Consider the following 19,391-nt stretch of genomic DNA (forward strand, 5'->3'; position numbering starts at 1 on the left):
CTGCTACCTCCTCCGCCTCTTGTAAAACACCATTAGATTTTTTAAATCAACACATGGGCCTCCCATCCTCTCCAGTCCGCCTGCTGTGGAGGGCTGAGTGGTGATGACCCTTAGGCGCCGATGTCTTCTCAGCCCCATCCTATGAGCTCTACTACTTTTAGGGCTTTGGCTTGTGTCTGGTGCCACTGCATGTGTAATGCCCTATGTCATAAGAGAGAGCAGGAGGCACAGAGACAGAGGGAGAGAGAGAGAGAGAGAGAGAGAGAGAGAGAGAGAGAGAGAGAGGGGATGAAGAGGAGATTTCGCTGTCAGCTCAGTGTCCTTATCAGTCCCCCGAGGCCTCTCTCACTCACTGTGGCTCCTCTGCCTCCCTCGTTAGATCTGACCCGAGCCGTGGCATAAGGAGCTGTCTGCCTTTCCTCTGGGATGGCTTTGGGCTTTCCCGTCGTGACCCACAGACTCACAGAGCAGCGGAGGCGGGGAAGGCGCTGGCTAACCTCCATTTGTGCAGGTTAATGTGCAAACACCTCCACATGAGCGCACCGTGCGTCACAACCTCATGCCGGTTCTCTCGCCCCGTCCCTCCCATGTGGAACCCCCGCTGCTGCAGAATAACCATTCTCTTCTCATTGTGGTGGCTGCCAAATTGCCTTGTCTTTCAGGATCATTGGCCACTGTGCATAGCCAGCACCTGCGACCCTAAAACAATTTAAAGTCTCCTTACTGCCTCGGCCCACAGTTCTAATGGCACCATAGACTTAAGGAAGCGGTGACATGAATAAACCATGGCACCGGAAAACACTGAGCTTCCACAATGCTTGTTGGTTTAGCTTTCTTCTCCCCCCTTACCACCATTTAATTACAGTCATGTCAACAAGTGTAGAATAGAAATGGCACCGAGCTCTAAATACATCACGCTAGACTGACCAGTCAAATTTTACTCATTATCCGCTTCATGGGGCGACATTTTAAAATTTGTAATTGCAAAACACCCGATTAGGTTCATTACATTGGCTGCCAAATTGATAAAGCACATTTTATGTCCAGAAAGCTCAAAGTTCAATAGCAGAAAAAATTTCTTGAGGCTTAGGAAAACTGTGTTATAATTAAACAGTAAAAATAAACAATATGTATGCGAACAGATGTGGCATAAAATACATAAAAAGTAATTAGCCAGTCAGACATGTTCACAGCATACGGAGCATTCAGAAAGTATACAGACCCCTTCCCTTTTTTCACATTTTGTTACGTTGCAGCCTTATGTTTGTTTTTCCCCTCATCAGTCTACCCTCAATACCCCATAATGGCAAAGCAAAAACAGGATTATAAGGAAAAAACTGAAATATCACACATATTGTGTGCTATAACAATTCAAATTTAGTTCAGTTGCCTCCCATTTCTCTTGATCATCTCTGAGATGTTTCTACATCTTGATTAGAGTCCACCTGGGGTATATTAAATTGATTGGACATGTTTGGAAAGGCACACACTTTTCTATATAAGGTGCACAGCTGCATATCTGAGCAAACTCCATGCCATGCCAGCTGTGTCGAGGCACAAAAAAGGCTGCAAGAAATTCTGCAGCATTAAAGGTTCCCAAGAGCACAATGGCCTCCATAATTCTTAAATGGGAGAGGTTTGGAACAACAAGGACTCTTCCTAGAGCTGGCTGCTGAGCCAAACTGAGCAATGGGGGGAAGAAGGGCCTTTGTAAAAGAGGGGACCAAGAACTCGATGGTCACCCTGCCTGAGCTCCAGAGATCCTGTGTGGAGATGGGGAAACCAACTCCACCAATCTGGGCTTTATGGCAGAGTGGCCAGACGAAAGCCTTTACCTCAGTAACAGGCACAGGAAAACATGCTTTGGAGTTTGCAAAAAAGGCACCTCAAGGACTCTAACAGACTGTGAGAAACAAGATTTATCTGATCTGATGAAACCAAGATTGAACTGTTTGGCCTCAATTTTACACGCCATGTCTGGAGGAAACCAGGGCACCGTTCATCACCTGTCCGATACGATCCCACGACCAGGCATGGTGGTGGTGTTTTTTCAGCGGCAGGGACTGGGGCACTGGTCAGGAGTTAGGGAAAGCTCAAAAGGGCAAGGTACATATCCTCAGTCTGGGCCAAAGGTTCACTTTCTAACAGGACGATGACCCTAAGCAGACGGCTAAGACAATGCAGGAGTGGCATAGGGACAACTCTGTGAATGTTCTTGAGTGGCCCGGCCAGAGCCCTGACATAGAATACAGTCAAACATCTCTGGAGAGTTTGAAAGAATCTGCAGAGAAGAATGACAGTAAATTCCCAAATCCAGGTGTGCAAAGCTTGTCATCTCATACCCAAGAAGACTATAAGAGGCTATGCTCACTGCCAAAGGTGGTAAGTACTTTGCAAAGGGTCTGAATACTTATGTCTATGTGATATTTCAGTTTCTCCCTTTTAAAAAAATTAGACAGCACAATGGATTGTATTCTCTATCCGTCTGATTCATTGAATTGAGTAATTGTCCAAAAGCTATTCCTGTCTCTGTCCAGCTCTGGTCTCATCTCAATGTCGGTAAGTGCGAATGGAGACATTGGTGATAATCTTATTTAAATGCGCAAGTCTTCCCTCTTTATTTCATTTCTATGAACTGATTTAACGTCATTAACATCTTTAACACTACAGCATTTTTACTTCCACATTTGCACTCCTGGTGGGCTGCCAAAAAAGTGTCAACCTAAAAAAAAACTATTTGAGGTAGGTATCAAGCTATATTTACAGTCTTTCAACAAAGTTACAGTCTGCTTTAAAGTAAGTGAATCCACCCAGCTCAACCACGGTGGATAGACTGAGAGATTCTGAGCAACAACAGAGGGATTTTAATTGTATTTCCTCATTGCGCGTTATCTTTCTTTGCATACCTGACAGTAAATCCCACCTAAGCATTAGATCAAACAGTCTGTCTGAGCCTGTGCTTGACAGTAATACCTCCTTTCTCCTCTGGGCAAACTACTCCTCCAATCCTCCTGTGTTCCGGAGAAAAAAAAAATCTCTACATGCGAGTTACTCTTTCCCTTTCATCTCTCATTGTGCAGAAATGATAGTTTCCCCTGTCGTGCCTAAAATGACAGTTATAGTTCTGTTTCGCGTTAGAAAAGGAAATGTTGGGGAGGAATGTCTGTTTTCTCTTCTAGGGGTTTGAAAGGAAACAAGTCTGAGCAGAGTGCCATGAACCAGTTAATGAGATACTAAACAACATAACAGTGATGTGGAGAGACGCTAAAGTAGTCATTTTCTATGCTTTTTGATTCATGTGACAGGATAGTGAAAACAACATATAAGGAGGCCAGGAGAGAGTCAAGGAGAGAGTGAGAGAGAGAGAGGAAGAGGATGTGCGTGTGTGTGTGTGTGTGTGTGTGTGTGTGTGTGTGTGTGTGTGTGTGTGTGTGTGTGTGTGTGTGTGTGTGTGTGTGCCAGAGAGGAAAGAGAAAAAAAAGTACAGCTCCTTTGGATCTGATGGGATTTCATACATATTGGATCTACTACAACAACAGTCATGTTATTGAAGAGCAACCTTTTCCTTTCCCCCAGTAAAGCAAGAGAGGTGTTTCACGGAATTTTAACAGTCTTCAAGGAGATATAATTCTGCTTTAAGTCAGGAGCTTGGGCGTCTCTTCCCCGTGGACGCTACAAAGATGCGCACAATCGCAAACGCACAATCCTCACACGCTAACTCACCCTCTGCAGTCAGGCCACAGATGCTGCTTACAATGGCAGCATGTTACCTGTCCACATTGATAAGCAGTCAAATAAATCCATAATGGGTAAAAAAAAACAAGGCCAGGCTCCAGAAAGCACCTGATGTGAGTTGATATAAAGCGAGAATACAGAGCCGAAATGGACAGGTATCAGGACTCTGCATCCCTCTCAGTCATCCATTATTAAGCTGAGAGGCTTTAGATTGATCAGGTATCACACCAGGCTCTCTGTTCCAGGTCATTGAATGTTGATCCGGCCGGCAGGCTGAGCCTTCATGAACGTTCCACTCGCCTAGCCATCAAGTTGCTGAAGGTGCTCTGAGACGAAAACAATTAGCTGGAGAACGGAACATCAACTTATCTCCACCAACGCACCTCAATCGGCCTCATTAACTCATAATTAACCCAAAATAGATAGGCCGACAGTTAGTTACATCTCGTTATCTTCACCAGTGTACCTCAATCTACCCGATCAAGTCATACTGCAGTCCAAAATCGGTGAGTGGGTGGGTGATGGATGGATGGATGAATAGACAGACAGACGGACGACTAAAATCCAACCCATAACACAGGAGAATAATTATAAACTCCCGGAATAATTACGCCAGCATTGGCATGGGCTTATGAACTGTGAACTGTGCTATCTCTTAATTCAATCCCTCATAATTAGTCGTGACTCTGAGAGCCCCTGTGGTGTCATCACAATCAGGCTGGTGCTGTGGAAGAGGGACCCCTAATCCCCGTCGATTGGAGATCCGTGATCAAAGGCTCCCATGGCGCTTTCACTTCACACCCAGTCCCCACACTGCAATTAAGAGTCCCCCATCAGCATTTCATTAAGACGTTAAGGATGTGACATCCCCTCAGGGGACAGTGCATGCACACACACACACACACACACACACACACACACACACACACACACACACACACACACACACACACACACACCTACACACAAACACACACACACACACACACACACACACACACACACACACACACACACACGCCACCACCACACTAAGTTTAATGCTGAAATCATCAGGGTTGCTACTGTGTTGTGCACGCACACACACACAAACAAGTGCGCAAACCTGAAAACAACACACACATACACACACACACACACACACACACACACACACTGATTTGAGAAAACTACACGAAACCAAGTGAAATAGCTCCAGCCTGTGCCAGTGCTCTCAGGGGGGAGAGCCAAGCGTGACGAGAGTGAAAATCTCCCCATTCGACAAGTTCACTGGTGCCGTGTGTAAAAAAAAAATAGATTTAGATAAATATATATATATATATATATATAAACAGTGCTTATTTGCACTTTAGAATAAGCCATGTAAAGGTTAATTATTCCTGCATTATTTACAGAGAATAATTCTCATGCTAAACATGTGCTGGGTCCGCATCATTAATGGATTCTTCTGGATGACTGTGCAAGAGCTTTATGATCTCAGTGGGATACACCTTGCACTGAACATTTATTCACACAACCTGTCAACACTCACAGTGGAAAGCTCGCAACCAGATGAGAGGGGAGCAGAATAGCTTCCTCAGGAGAGATACAGTGTGCTATCTTACCTGAGGCACCAGGTGAAGGTCTTCCCCGGCTGCACTTTAATCTCTCCCCCAGTAGAGGCCAAGACCACCTGTTGATGGAAGAAAGACAAGCTTCAGTACAGTTCATTCTTCATCTTCCACTCTCTTTTTCTATTTCCTTCTGTCGCTCCACTGTCTGTTTTTATCTGTGTCACACACACACACACACACACACACACACACATACACACACACACACACACATACACATACACACAAACGCACACCACTTGTTGTGTCCACAGGTCAGGAAAAATGAAAAGTGGCATGGCTTATTGTTTAACCCTACCGGTCAAAATAGTGGCCGTAAAAAAAAAACGTTTTCAGTTACAAGGCTCTAAAAATGTTACTGAATGATGAATCAGTTGGCAAGCATCCACTCTATCTCTAAGCACCGATGCTTCATAGGGATGCATGTTCATTTCACTACTTTACACCCCTTTTTACACATGACTGCTAACCATCACTTCCCTCCTATCCTGCTAACTCCATCACTCCCTTCCTATCCTGCTAACTCCATCACTCCCCTCATATCCTGCTAACTCCATCACTCCCTTCCTATCCTGCTAACTCCATCACTCCCCTCCTATCCTGCTAACTCCATCACTCCCCTCATATCCTGCCCTCATTTCATGCCAACACAACCACAAGGACAACACAAGCACAAGGACAACACAAGCACAAGGAAAACACAAGCACAAGGACAACACAAGCACAAGGACAACACAAGCACAAGAACAACACAAGCACAAGGACAACACAAGCACAAGAACAACACAACCACAAGGACAACAAAACCACAACGACAACACAAGCACACCCCACTTCACATAAGTATGCAGTGGAGAAGGTCGCCAACTCCAAGTCGCTGGGCCTGACAGTGACTGAGGATCTGTCCTGGAGCAGCAACACCTTGTCTGTGCTGGGAAAGCTCAACAGTGCTTCTTTTACCTGAGGACACTAAAGAATGCTAACCTACGGCAGAGCAGCTAGCTCTTCCCCTATCCCCCACCACTCTCCAGACAACCTCAAACAAAACTTCTGAACTTTGAACCAGGTTTGCACTACATGCGCTACTTTGAAACTATTACTGTTAACGATGTGTGTGAATGTGTGCCGACTATTTATGATAATATCTATGTATTCTGGTAATAGCTATTTAATCCATTCTATTGCATTTATTATCACACTTTCTTATATTTAGCGCTACCAAGCTCAGGGAGATGCTTCGCTGTATCGTTGTTTTATACAATGACAATTAAGAAAACTGAAATTACTTAACTTGACTTGACAATGCATTTCCTGCAAATGATAAAGGGTCTCGTCGCAATATGTGTAGTGTCACGGATTTAGTGTACATAGTCACATGACTAGAGCTGTTTGCTTCCTGGTTGCACCATGAGAAGATAATGGCTGCATCAAAGCTTCCAAACAAAAGGTAAAGTATGTTAGCATAAAGATAGGACAAAGACTTTGCTACACATCATCTTTAAGGTGTTGTTGTATTGATATAGGCGTTTGCATTTACTCAACTTTGTTCAGTATGGTCATAGAATGAGTAAACATGTTTACGGCATCAATAGTGACTGACGGTATAACACCTATAGGTGCATCTAGGTATTCACATACTTATATAAGTTCTTTGTCAACCTAATATTCTACTCTAGGTGTTCTTGGGTTTCCAGAGGGCCCTCATCCCTGCCACCACACACAGGCATTATCCAGCTGTAGGGGTGCTGGTGCCAGCCCCTGAGAGGGCCCCATGCTGTGCCACCGCCGCGAGTGGTGAGTGGGAGAGAGCGGGTGCTTTCATCCTGCCTGCCCTGCCAGCAGTGAATCATGGTATGCTCCCTGCAATTTGTTATCATGCGGAGATCCCATTTCCGATTTGTTGATGCAGGAGATAGATTCCCGCCCCGTAACCATTTATCACCTGTCACGAGAAACTCGCTTCACCCTTTTTCTTTTCCCCTCAAGAAAGCAGTGGGGGGTGGGTGGGTGGAAAAGTCATAAAATGTGTAATCACTGGAAACGTGGGTCAAACTGTTGGGCCTGTTGTTCATTCGGGGGAATTTCAATCGCTGTTTTTCTTTGGACATGGCAGTAGAACAAGAAAGGCAACTTGAGATGCATTTTCGCAAGTGTGCTTACTCAACAGTAGCAGAGGATCGCTGTCCCTTGCCCAGCAAATGACAAATTGTTATAATCATATAATATAAAAAAAACATATGCATGCAGCACACAGTAGGTTTCATGATTAATAAAACTATTATTACTGTAAACTATTAATAAGATACATAACAGAGGCAAGAATTGTATCATCTGTCCATTTCAGTTCAAGGTCTTAAGTGTTAAAAGACTAAAGTGTTACAAAATCCTACCTATCATCCATGCTTTAAGTATAAAGAATGTCAGTGATACTTTTATTACTTTAAAATCCTTGTCAATGTCACTGACTCTGCAGGTACAATGACTATAAATGAATGTACAGACAAGTAGTCTCACTGTTGAAAGGTCAGAACAGAACAGTTTATTGGATGAAGCAGATTTACCCAATAATAGACTGAGCAACTAAAGAAACCCATGTCTTTGAGAATGAGTCTGATAGTTTACGATGTTGCCTATGCTTGCTTGTATAGTATACTTGGTTGTTTTGTATTTGATTGACATTAATTTCCCCCCAAGAGGTAGGTGTCAAAAGTGAAGTTTGACTACTTAGACAATAAAGGGCCAGTTCACACCTGGTATCAACATGCGTCCTGGGTGATCCGATCACAAGTGGACGGCTCTAAGTATGTCAGTTCACACCTGGCATTAAAATGTGTCCCCACATGAGTCTCGAGTGACCACTTGTGCTCTCACTTCCCCACTCTATATGCAAATAAACACATAGCTCATTTCCGCTTCCAATGACGAATATTTTTTTTTTTAAACCAGCGGAAAGCAGCAATTAGGAACTAAAGGGGAAAAAAAACCTTCTGTCTGAATTTTTTTCAGGCCAAGTATATTCCCCATATTATCCATCTGAAAAAAGTGGAGAGTGTGTGGCCTACATGCCCTTAGCCTACATGAACATTTGCGTTTAGGTCATTAATTGTCTGTTTACCTTTCAAATTAGTTCTACATCTGGCGGTTTCATACAGCCGCCGGGCTCAAGTGTCCCGTACACCAATAACCTATTTAACACTAGAACCATGGAGTGTGTCAAAGGGATGAAGAAAAAAGCCATGTGTGTGTATTTAATTTTAGGGGGTTCATTTAAGTCAGGTCTTAATATCAGGTCTTAATTGGGATGCTTGAACTTTGTGTTTTCGTAACATGTTTTCAGCTAATTCTTCATGACAGTGCCACAAATAGAGCCTTGCTTCGGGAAAAGATTCACCACTGAGAGTATCCAAGGTGTAACTTCATTGAAAAGACTTGAAAAGAAATACCAAGCTCCATCTACGTACTCAAATCTTTGATGACCTGACAGTGATTCAGCTTTTCTGAGGCATGAAAAAGTTGTCTGCAACACCGTTAGCCCGGCTGCTGTCTTCTCTCGCTCACACACAAAGCAGTAGCCTAACCTCAGAAAATGAGGTGGTAACGCATGTTTTTTAACCTGACGCCATTAGCGCGCAAATGAGTACTCACCTCTGCTTATGCAGTTAAGTAGGCAGTCCTTCAATGTGGCCAAGTACACATTTGTGTTCACACTGCTTAAAGAATATGGCCATATGGCGTCCCAGACCACCTCCGAATGCGGTCTGAGGGATTGGATCTCAATGCGAAGGAGTGCGATCACACATGTACTTAAATGTGTGCTTGGATCACCAAAGACACATCACACAAGTCTTTCTAATAAAATAATTATGGTTCAATTGTTAACTCTATCAAATGAACCATTTAACCATTTTCAATGGGGTACACTATTAGTACCTCATTCCACACTGGCATTTTTTCTGAAGAGTTGTATAGGGCTGGCTGCCCTGTCGCTGAGCTCATTTTGTTTCGTGTATTGATTGGCAATGTGTTATTGGGACTTTCAGCTTGCATTGTGTTTGGGATACAGCATTCCTTGCTAATTATTTGATGTTATGTAAGCTGACCTTCACGTAAAGTTCAGCATATTGATATTTTTTTGGGCTATGGCCCAACAACATCTTTGTGGTTCAGGCACAGAAGAACACAGAGGCTGGTTTTAAATGGTTGGGGAAAATCTCTGATAACCAGCCAGATATGCAACTGTACAGTGGGGCCACGATTCAACAAAATCACGAGAGCGTAACCACTGAATAGGACTGCAACTGCAATCTTTGGCTATAAATACTCCCATTGTGTTATTACCTCTGCCGAGGAGGTTCTGTTTGTTTGTTAGTTTGTCTGTCTGTCGGCAGGATTATGCAAAAACTACCAACGCGATATCCATGAATCTTGGTGGAAAGGTGTGGCATGGGCCATGGAAGAAGTCATTACATTGTGGAGCAGATCCAACTAACAGGGTGGCTCCATTTAGTTGTAGTTTCACTTTTGAAGGTCGAAGGTCTGCGCTCTCCGCATGCCCTTCTAGTCTTTCGGCCATTATTCAAAACAAATGAGCAGTAATGCTGGTCAGTGCCTTCCCTGAACCTCACCCCTGCAGTGCTTTAAATTCCCTGCAGTTTAAGTCCTTTACACTCTCAGTCTTTGACTGATCCTCACCCCTGCAGTGCTTTAAATTCCCTGCAGTTTAAGTCCTTTACACTCTCAGTCTTTGACTGATCCTCACCCCTGCAGTGCTTTAAATTCCCTGCAGTTTAAGTCCTTTACACTCTCAGTCTTTGACTGATCCTCAGCTCAGCACACTCTTTTCAAAAGCTCCAACAGTCATGACCTTAAGTACAGCAGGTGCTCAGATTAAGGAAAACGTTTTGTTATAAGCCTCTTAAGTTATTTTTCTGTCATCAACCACTGCGCAGGTATTTGCTGGTGGTTTTAAATGGCTCTGTCTTCATATTGAACAGTTGATTACTTGGGTCCAAGGGAAAATATCACAAATAAATGTGCATTTGATCATGAGTGATGAGGCCCAATGGTTCAGTAATGAGTGCTTTGTATGGTTATTTTACTCTGGCTCATCACCTTCAGCACAGCTAACCAGACACAACAAGCCAGTGATGTGATGAGAACATGATGAAATGCCTCTGTGTCATCCTGTGCTATCTCATTATGTACAGCCTGATATGGCCCATGTTTTATCGATTGCCTTTAGGCACATGGGTGTGCATTATAGTATACATATTTGTGAGATTATGTGAATTTCACAGTTTGAGCAACTTTCTTCATTTTATGTGACACATTTTTGCTTTAACACTGTTTTGAGCCCTTGTTGCTAAAGTACTTAAGATCATCATAGTATTGTATTCTGAAAGCATATTTGGCTCTTTTTGTGATTCTTTGCTGGGTTAACTTCAGGGCATAAAAGGCAGTAAAAATCTGAATTATTACACTGGAATGCGTAGGCCCAGAATTTGCAAAAGTCTTGCTGTCTTCTTATAATATTGCCTGGCAAATTATTCCAAATGCAAAACTGAAGTGCTGAATGGAGCGAAAAGCATTCAGAGTTATAAGCCGTCTCTGAAATGACTTTTCATAATGTTGAAAAATGTTAAGTTAATGAAAATTCATATGCCTTAATGTATGAGGGATTTCTCATGCAAAAAGCGTTTTCGATGAAAAATAGTGCCATTCATTTTAGAAATAAATGGAGATTCATTGTTCTTCTTCGGAAGTAAAGAGAATGAGAGTGTTGCGGCTGGGGAGTAATTGTGGGGGAAAAGTCATTGTTCGTCTCCATTCACGGCTCAGTCCCTCAGCCTTCAAATGCTAGTTTTCATTACACACACTGCTGAGAAGCAAAATGGATTCAGCCATGGCCACATCATCCTTTTTGAATGAGAAATCCCTCAGAATATTACACAAATAAAAAACTGAACTTGCAATTAAACTTGATTCCATCACCGGGTTCCAGGGTAACAATTATTAAACGATGGCACTGCAAGCTACCTTTTGCCAAACAGCATATGCACTCTGATTTCTCAGCCTTAAGTGTTGGGTATGTCCAATGTCCAAAACAGCTATGGCTTAACCTGCTAACAACAATGACTTAACTTGCCACCATATTATATATTTAACATGCTCTATTATGTACTCTGTAGGTATACTTCATTCTCAAAACATGAGCAGAAGTACATGCCAGAGTGTGATTAATACTAGCTTTAACGTTTGCCCCGGGGCCCCGGGGCCCTGTGATAGACACTTCTGATAATGAAAATGCATCAGTCACAGATAGTTGGATCAGGAATTTGAAAATAAATGTGGTGCTGAATGAGACCTCAGACTGCCTCTGAGCCTGCCTCAGTCTTTTTCTCTCTCTCTCCTCTCTCCAAAGGTCTACTTCTGTATTTCATCTGTTCTTTTCCTCTCTGCATCACTCTGTGGTTAAATTAACCCAAACCTGGGGAGCACAGTCCTTCTCTGCACTCATTCATTCTGACTGCTCAGGTTCCCACCAGACTGAGAAATGGAATTGGCAGAAACATACCTGCGCCTATCTGACATTTCTGCTGGCCACAGAAGACAACTGATTAAAATCCATAAATCAATCATTTAGTATAGCAGACCGTATTTAAAGCTCGGCAGTCCGATGCAGCAAAGTGCAGTTCTGAAAAGCAGAGGGACAGTGGTTCGCTGTTCTAACAATGCACTGCTTGCTGTCTCTGGAATACGAACAGAAGGGTAGAGATACGTTTAAGTGGAGGAAGTTGAAATTAGATTCAGATAGATTTCTTTGCCTGCTGTTCCTTGTTGCTTTCATCTTCCGTTCTTTAGTATAACAATCGGTAATATAAAGCTAGCCAGCTTAAAGTTATTTGGCTAGCTTCAGGTAAGACTGGGAATTTAAAGAAATAGAGTGCCATATGTATATCTAACGCTCAAAGGCTTGGAAAGTTTGAGAAATAAAAACTTTGACCTTTTCTTTTCATTCTGTCGACCTTATGTTGTCCAGAATGCCACAGAACTAAGGATAAAGCCACTGCCTCGGAGCTCCTGGAAGCATTGTACCCGTGGTTTCAAAGAGAGTAAATGTAGCCATCAAAAAGAGCATAAAGGAGCTGACGGGTCGAGTAATGGACAGCGGACTCGCTGCGTCTGATTAAGTGCTTTTTAAAGGCTTTATTGCTCGTGGCGGAGGCAAACATCAGCCTCACGGCCTGATGGAGCCAGAGTCATCTACCCACTGCTGCTGTTTGAGCTCCCCGGCAGTCATTTTGGGACCAGGGCACTGCTCTGCTCGGCTTTGTCACACATCTTTGATGGCGGTGATGGACTGGGGAGTGCGTGTTCAAGGGAGAGGGATGGAGATTAATCTCCGTGTCGGAGGACATATTCTGATTTGATGAGTACCTACGAATGCACGCCTCAAATGTATTCCGCCATCGCTGCGGTCCAGTCTCCACTGCATGCCAACCTAATACCTGTCAAAGGTGATAGGCTGAATTAATACGTTTTCTTCTCTCTGATTCGCAATTCTCAAATTAGATGGTCCCTCTCACTCTCCCCTTTCATCGAACTCCCTCTCTCTCTCTCTCTCTCTCTCTCTCTCTCTCTCTCTCTCTCTCTGTGTTTTGGCCTGTTTGTCTCTTTTGGTCGTTCTCAGACTTACTTTCAACCCGTGGCAGCCAGCCTACTCACGGTCAGAGGTATAGGATGGTGTGTCAGGGCTGGCCATAGATTTCTTTCATGCTGACACATTGTGAGAGAGCGTGGGAGAGAACCTCAATCAATTTTCTTCAAGCCCTTATTGCTGAGGTTAGATGTCTTCAGGGCAGTGTATTCTAATGGGAAAACAGACCTTAGCTTCTATTTATTCATTCTGACAACAACAAAGCATTACTAAACTTTAATAAGATTCATTACTGATTCAGACTTCATTGAAGCTTCATGTTGGAATGATAAAACGGTATGGCATATGATCCAGCATGTATTACTATGTTAAAATACCACAAATTGGCTTTCAATCAAATTTATCTCAATTGCCCTGACTGTAAGTGCTTTGTTGTTTTATTATTTACATTATTATTTTAAGGGTCTATCTGTGTAAATGGTTTTAAGATCAGGGACATCAAAGCTTGCAGATGTCTTAGATGGAATAGAATATGTTCATACACAAATTAGTTCTGTCACAGCAGGCCTACACTATTACCGCAGTGGAATGTTTAACTATAAGTATCACACCACTGAGTTGATCTCATGACACTGTGATGTGTAGAGCCACACAAATACATTGCTGACTTAATCTGCATCAACAACACTGTAACAATAGGTGCCTCTCAGAAAGTGAAACTTGGCCCATAGCGTTATGCTTATGCCCAAATCACATCCATGCTGATATAAAGAGTAACAACACTTCACGTTAATATAGCTTACTGCATTTCCCAAATAATCCATTGGGATGTTCACACCATCTTAACACAAGTTTGTAGACTAAAATTAAACCATTGAAATAAGCATAAATGTCGCATGAGTGTGTTGCATGTCAAACTATGGTATATGAAACACAATTATTCATTTTCCAGTGACACAGCTCCCTCCAGACTAGTGGCCCAGTTTAGTACTGTTCTCCCCATGTTGTATCTTTACTCCAGCCCTCTGCACGTTTTCAAACACAAGCTAGAAATGAGAGAGTTCGCTTCTGCTAAGTATCTTTATGTTCATCACATTCAGTTCTGTTTGTTGTGTATCTCAGTTAGCCAGGTGTATTGGCATGTCATTATTAAATGTTAGGATAGAGGATAGAATCCAGTGAGTGTATATGAAAAACACTATTTTCTATATCATTTATAGATAACCTCATAATATCAAGGTCACAATTTATTTCAGTCAATAAATATACACCCACCCAAAAATTTGATATTATTTCTCACAAAGAATCCATAGCATTGATGTTATCACCTTGATTGGGGCTGAAGACAAGACCATCTGAATAATCCTCCTTTGCCATGTAGGGTTTTGATGGCTTTGTAAATTGCCAATTCTGTCTGCCACTCTGGGATAGATACATATGGCCCCAGGATAGTTGGGTGCTGTGCTGAATACTAATTAAAAAACTGTGACTCAATCAATTGAACTACTTTCAGCTCCCTGGAAATGTATTGGGAGCAGTCTGCACAATCCTGGTGCATCCTGGTGTATGCATGCTGTCACTGTCCTCTCTCTCCTCACACACACACACACACACACACACACACAGTCTGTCTTTACAATATGTCTCTTTGACTGCTGATTTGTGCAGTGACAGAATGCTGTTTGTAGATCTCTGATGGACCGCCTGGAAAGCGGTTCCACTTGCCGCTCCAGGGCCTGACTGCTTGACAACACACTTTTTAGCTCTGTTTTAAGAGAACCAAGGGAACGAGAGAGAGAGAGAGAGAGAGAGAGAGAGAGAGAGAGAGAGAGAGAGAGAGAGAGAGACGGATGGTAGCCCAGTGTTCTTTCTCTTTAGTTCCATGGGCTCTGGCACCCAGTTCACTCGCTCCCCGTGGTCCCTGCTCAAAGGGGCAGGCACAGAAGAAGAAGAAAATGAAGAAGAAGAAGAAGAAGAAAGCGAAGAAGGGCCCTATTCTCTCATGACAAAGAGAGAGGCACTGAATCAAATGCTCACAGACACCTTCAAACCTGCAAAAAGTCAAGGGGTGAAAGGTCACTGACTGTGGCTCAGACCTGAAAGCTCCTGTGCCAGACAGAAAGTGTGAGTGCGTAGATGAAGCCTTATTTCAGATCCTCATAGAGGCGCTTTAGCTCATTTCAGTACAAATGACCAAGGTCACAGTATGTGTGTGTTCTCAAGTACCGGGTTTGTGACTCTGGGATCCTTTCAGAATCTGGTGTTTTCTCTACAAACCTCCGTGAAAATAATACAGCCAGCACACTTTCAGGCATGTTATATGGCTCAGAAGCAGAGGCAGAAATGCTTACAAATCAAATCGGAAGCAACACGCCAGAGCATGTCTCATCCATCCTGTGCATTAGGAAATTGTCCCACCTGCCGGGTTAATTGACAGCTCCAAGCAGAGAGGAAAATGGGAACGCCTCGAGTAAAAGCGAGTGCGACTAGCAAGTGTGAAGGGCTGTCAAGCCGAGCTCGAAACACACAAAAGCAGACCATAATGTCTGTGGAGTGGTGAGACTGAGATAGCTGTCACAATTGTCACCACAACAGCCACCAAGTCACGCTCACAGGCTTGCATGTTTTAAGAGCACTGGGCTTCAAAAGTCTGATTGATAGATTTCATTCTCAGTTTTGAACTGTAAGAGGGTAGCCAAAATGTTACTGGCCCAGACCCAAAAAACACCAGGCTAGAAGATATATGCATGTCTGAGCATTGTGGGACAGTAGAATGCATTTGAGTGGTAAATATTGCAGAAAAATACGATAAATTTTACTCCATGAAATTATTAAATGACAATATTACCAAGCAGTATATAAGCTGACACAATGTTATGGCATAGCACAAGGAGTTATATGAAGGGTTAATGAATGAACAGTTTAATACACTAAACTTAAATGTTACAAGTATATATCAAGCTGAATATCAGGAAGAAAACAAATTGGATAAGTACAACTGCAAATAATGACAACTGAATTAGCAGGTTGGATGCCAATTAGACCAAATATACTTAAATGACCAAATATAATTGAAAAACCTGAATCCATCAGATAAACCTAAACCTGAATGAGTGAGTAAATGAGATAAAGAGATGAGAAGGGAAAACATAGAGGAACCTCAAACCCATTCTATGCTAAACCAATAACAACACACTAAGCCACAACTAAGCCATTGATAGGTCGACTGGAGCTCAATACAGAGGTCTCAAGGAGGCTAATTAGCAGAGCTAAAGTGTTCAGCTTCTAGCCAAAAACACAATCATGTGCAGATACTTAGGAGTTTAATAAAACCATGATCAGACTGCTAGCGATCTTTTTAAGGATCAGTTCAAGGCCAAACATGAATATATTCAATTCATATACATTTACAGATAGTTGTATGTGTTACAGGCTCCGTTTTGTAGATTTGATCATTTTCAGAGTGTATTCTGCCCTACAGTTTTGAAAGCTTATAGTGTACATTGCAGCCACAGCCATTGAATGAATGTAGAGATGATGGGGTTGATGGGAAGGCTTTGCAAATGAGCAGAAGACACAATGCTACGCTAATAAACAGACTTATTTTCAGAAAACCCCAGTAGAGGTTTCCCCCCTTGGCTGTGATTGTGTCAGTCTTGGTGTGTCCACTATAATGTAACATGAGGTTTAAGGTGGGGAATGATTTGGAGCTGTCTTTGTAAGGACAGTCAAAATGTTACCAACGACATAAAGCACCAGGCTGGATGGTTTATATGTGTCTAAACATTATGGGACGGTAGAAAGCATAAGAGTGTAGTATTGCGGAATATACAATTAATCCATGTCAGATTAAATTACCTACAATATTACCAAACAGTATAAATGCCAATTGTGAGATGTAATGAATGCAATGACATGGCATACAAGGAGCTATATGAATGGTTAATGAATAAACAGTTTACTAATACAATAAACGGTAAGCTTAAATGTTACAAGTGTCAGTCTCACTGAATGTAATATACAACCCAAATGAATAAGTACGACTGTAAATAATAGCAATTGAATACACAAATTTAGACCATTAGGCCATTTAGACCAAATTCCCTTAAATGACCAAATTAACCTGAATGCATGAAATGGAAAATGGCATAACCTGAGATGAATATCCAAAACTGAAATGAATAGGTGAGAGAAATAGTGAAGGAGAGATAAACAGAAAGAGCAGAAGAAGAGAGAAGAGAGAAGAACAGAGGAGAGCAAAAGGTAAGAGGAAAGAGGAAAGAGGAAAGAGACCAGCCCAAACACACTGCTTATGTACTTCAAGACCCATTGCTATGCATTTGCCACCAGCCAATCCCTTAAGGCCACCAACTGTCCTTGATGCCCCTAGAATAACATTATCCCCCCCACCAACCCTGGTCATCTGGGTATGCCCAGGCAGAGGTTCCAAGGGGCTAACCAAACTACTCAGCAATAGCAGGTACTTCAGATCGCATGGTAACCATGATCAGACTACTACCCACATCACAAGGAACAACTCAAGACCAAACATGAATATGTTACATTCATATACATTTGCGAGAAGCTGTGGTGTGGCCGCTACCTTTGGTACCCTGACAAACACTGTGAATGATTCAATCCAGAACATTCTCAGAGTGAATTCTGCCTTACATCTTCATAGTCTTCAAATGGATTAGAACATGTTGTGTCTGCCCTTGGGAGGCATACACACACACACACACACACTCACAGCTTTTTGGTTGGAGATACGCTGCCCCAGTTTTGTGTATGAAAGTGGTTCACTTTGTGGTCGTCCATCAGGGGAGAGGAGAGGAGAGGAGTGGAGTGGAGTCAGGACGAAAACCAGCAGGAGGCCTCCCCTGTGTTTGTTTGCCCTCCCAGATACAACATGTCATAGTAGGGAGGCATCCTGGCATCCTCTGCTATCTTAGAATGTGTGTGTGTGTGTGTGTGTGTGTGTGTGTGTGTGTGTGTGTGTGTGTGTGTGTGTGTGTGTGTGTGTGTGTGTGTGTGTGTGTGTGTGTGTGTGTGTGTCTGTGTGTGTGTGTGTGTGTGTATGTGTGTGTGTGTGTGTCTGTGTGTGTTTGTGTTTGTGAGAAAGATAAGTATGCGTGTGAGCAAGTTCTTTATCTTTATGACAGAGAGAGTGGTGGGGAGTTTACCTGTGGGGATTTGAGCCCGCGTACCTTTTATCTATTCTTGTAAAACATCAATATTAGAAAAGTTGATTTGATTTTTTTTTTAAACCATGAACCCAGGGACAGATTAGCGTTTTGACCTGCAACACAGTGAGTGTAGCAGGGTTCAGCCATCAATCTGTGCTGCTAATGGCATCATCTTTAATATCATAACCCTAACCCTAACCCAATCACATCCAATCCAAGCATTTTCAACAGATTGCTCTACACATGAAGGGGCAGGGTAGAAATACACTTACAAGCACTCCTCTCTGCATCAAAAATAATGATTCTGTCCATGTATGTTAGCACACTATGTGTTCATTCATCACTGGACAAGTATAAGGAGGTCAATAGATGCATGTATGTGATACTGGTGGAGGAAACTGACAGTTTAATCACATTAACAATAATAATATGCCTAATAATATACCTTACATATGACAGCTGTTTCATCCTGCATGGCAACAACACTCCCACGTACTGCAAAAAAGCTTATATATTTTTCACACACATGCATCATGTAGTTCCACGTTGGTGGAACGAACTGCCTAGTACTACCAGAGCAGGGGCGTCCCTCTCTACCTTCAAGAAGCTTTTGAAGACCCAACTATTCAGAGAGCACCTCCCTTCCTAAACTGTCACCTTGACTAGCGCTTAACTTGCACTTCATCCGTTACATTCCTGCACTTCTTTTTCCTTTCTAGGTCGTTTTTCTAATTCTTATGTAAAGTAGTATTTATTGTTACACCATGTTCTTTATTGCTCTTAGCTTGACTGTTCTCTCCATTGTACGTCGCTTTGGACAAAAGCGTCTGCTAAATGACTAAATGTAAATGTAAATGTAAGGAAACACCCATGTACGTAGCCCTGCCACTCCTGGTGCCTTCCAACAGGCTGTCTACAGCCGGAAAACAAGGACCTGGAATTGAGTGTTCTGTGCCATTTCTTTATCCCTGAATGATTATATCGCCACAGCAGAGAAGAAACCAATTTTGTATGTGCACAGACATGGTGTTTGAGTAACGCTAATAACCAGAGATGTTGTAAGGTCATCCCATTCAGAGGGTGAGATCATTTCTTGTAGCCATTGCACTAATTGAGGGGTTAACCTCAGACACAGCGACACTTGAGGATAACTGGGTGAGACAGTGTTCTCCGTGGGAAGGTCACACAGCGGCAATGATA

The 19,391-nt window shown here is 42.6% G+C and overlaps 1 protein-coding gene across 3 annotated transcripts in view; it reads right to left on the minus strand.

Annotated features, from left to right (window-relative positions):
• Positions 1 to 19,391, minus strand: part of tnr (tenascin R (restrictin, janusin)) — a 101,390-nt gene that overhangs the window by 41,630 nt on the left and 40,369 nt on the right. For all 3 annotated transcript variants that reach the window (XM_012825734.3, XM_031563315.2, XM_031563314.2), the window contains exon 3: positions 5,340 to 5,407. The gene's annotated coding sequence lies outside the window, so the exon portion shown is untranslated. The remainder of the gene's footprint in view (positions 1 to 5,339; positions 5,408 to 19,391) is intronic.

The sequence above is a fragment of the Clupea harengus genome, chromosome 25, assembly GCF_900700415.2.
Source record: "Clupea harengus chromosome 25, Ch_v2.0.2, whole genome shotgun sequence".
NCBI lineage: Eukaryota > Metazoa > Chordata > Actinopteri > Clupeiformes > Clupeidae > Clupea > Clupea harengus.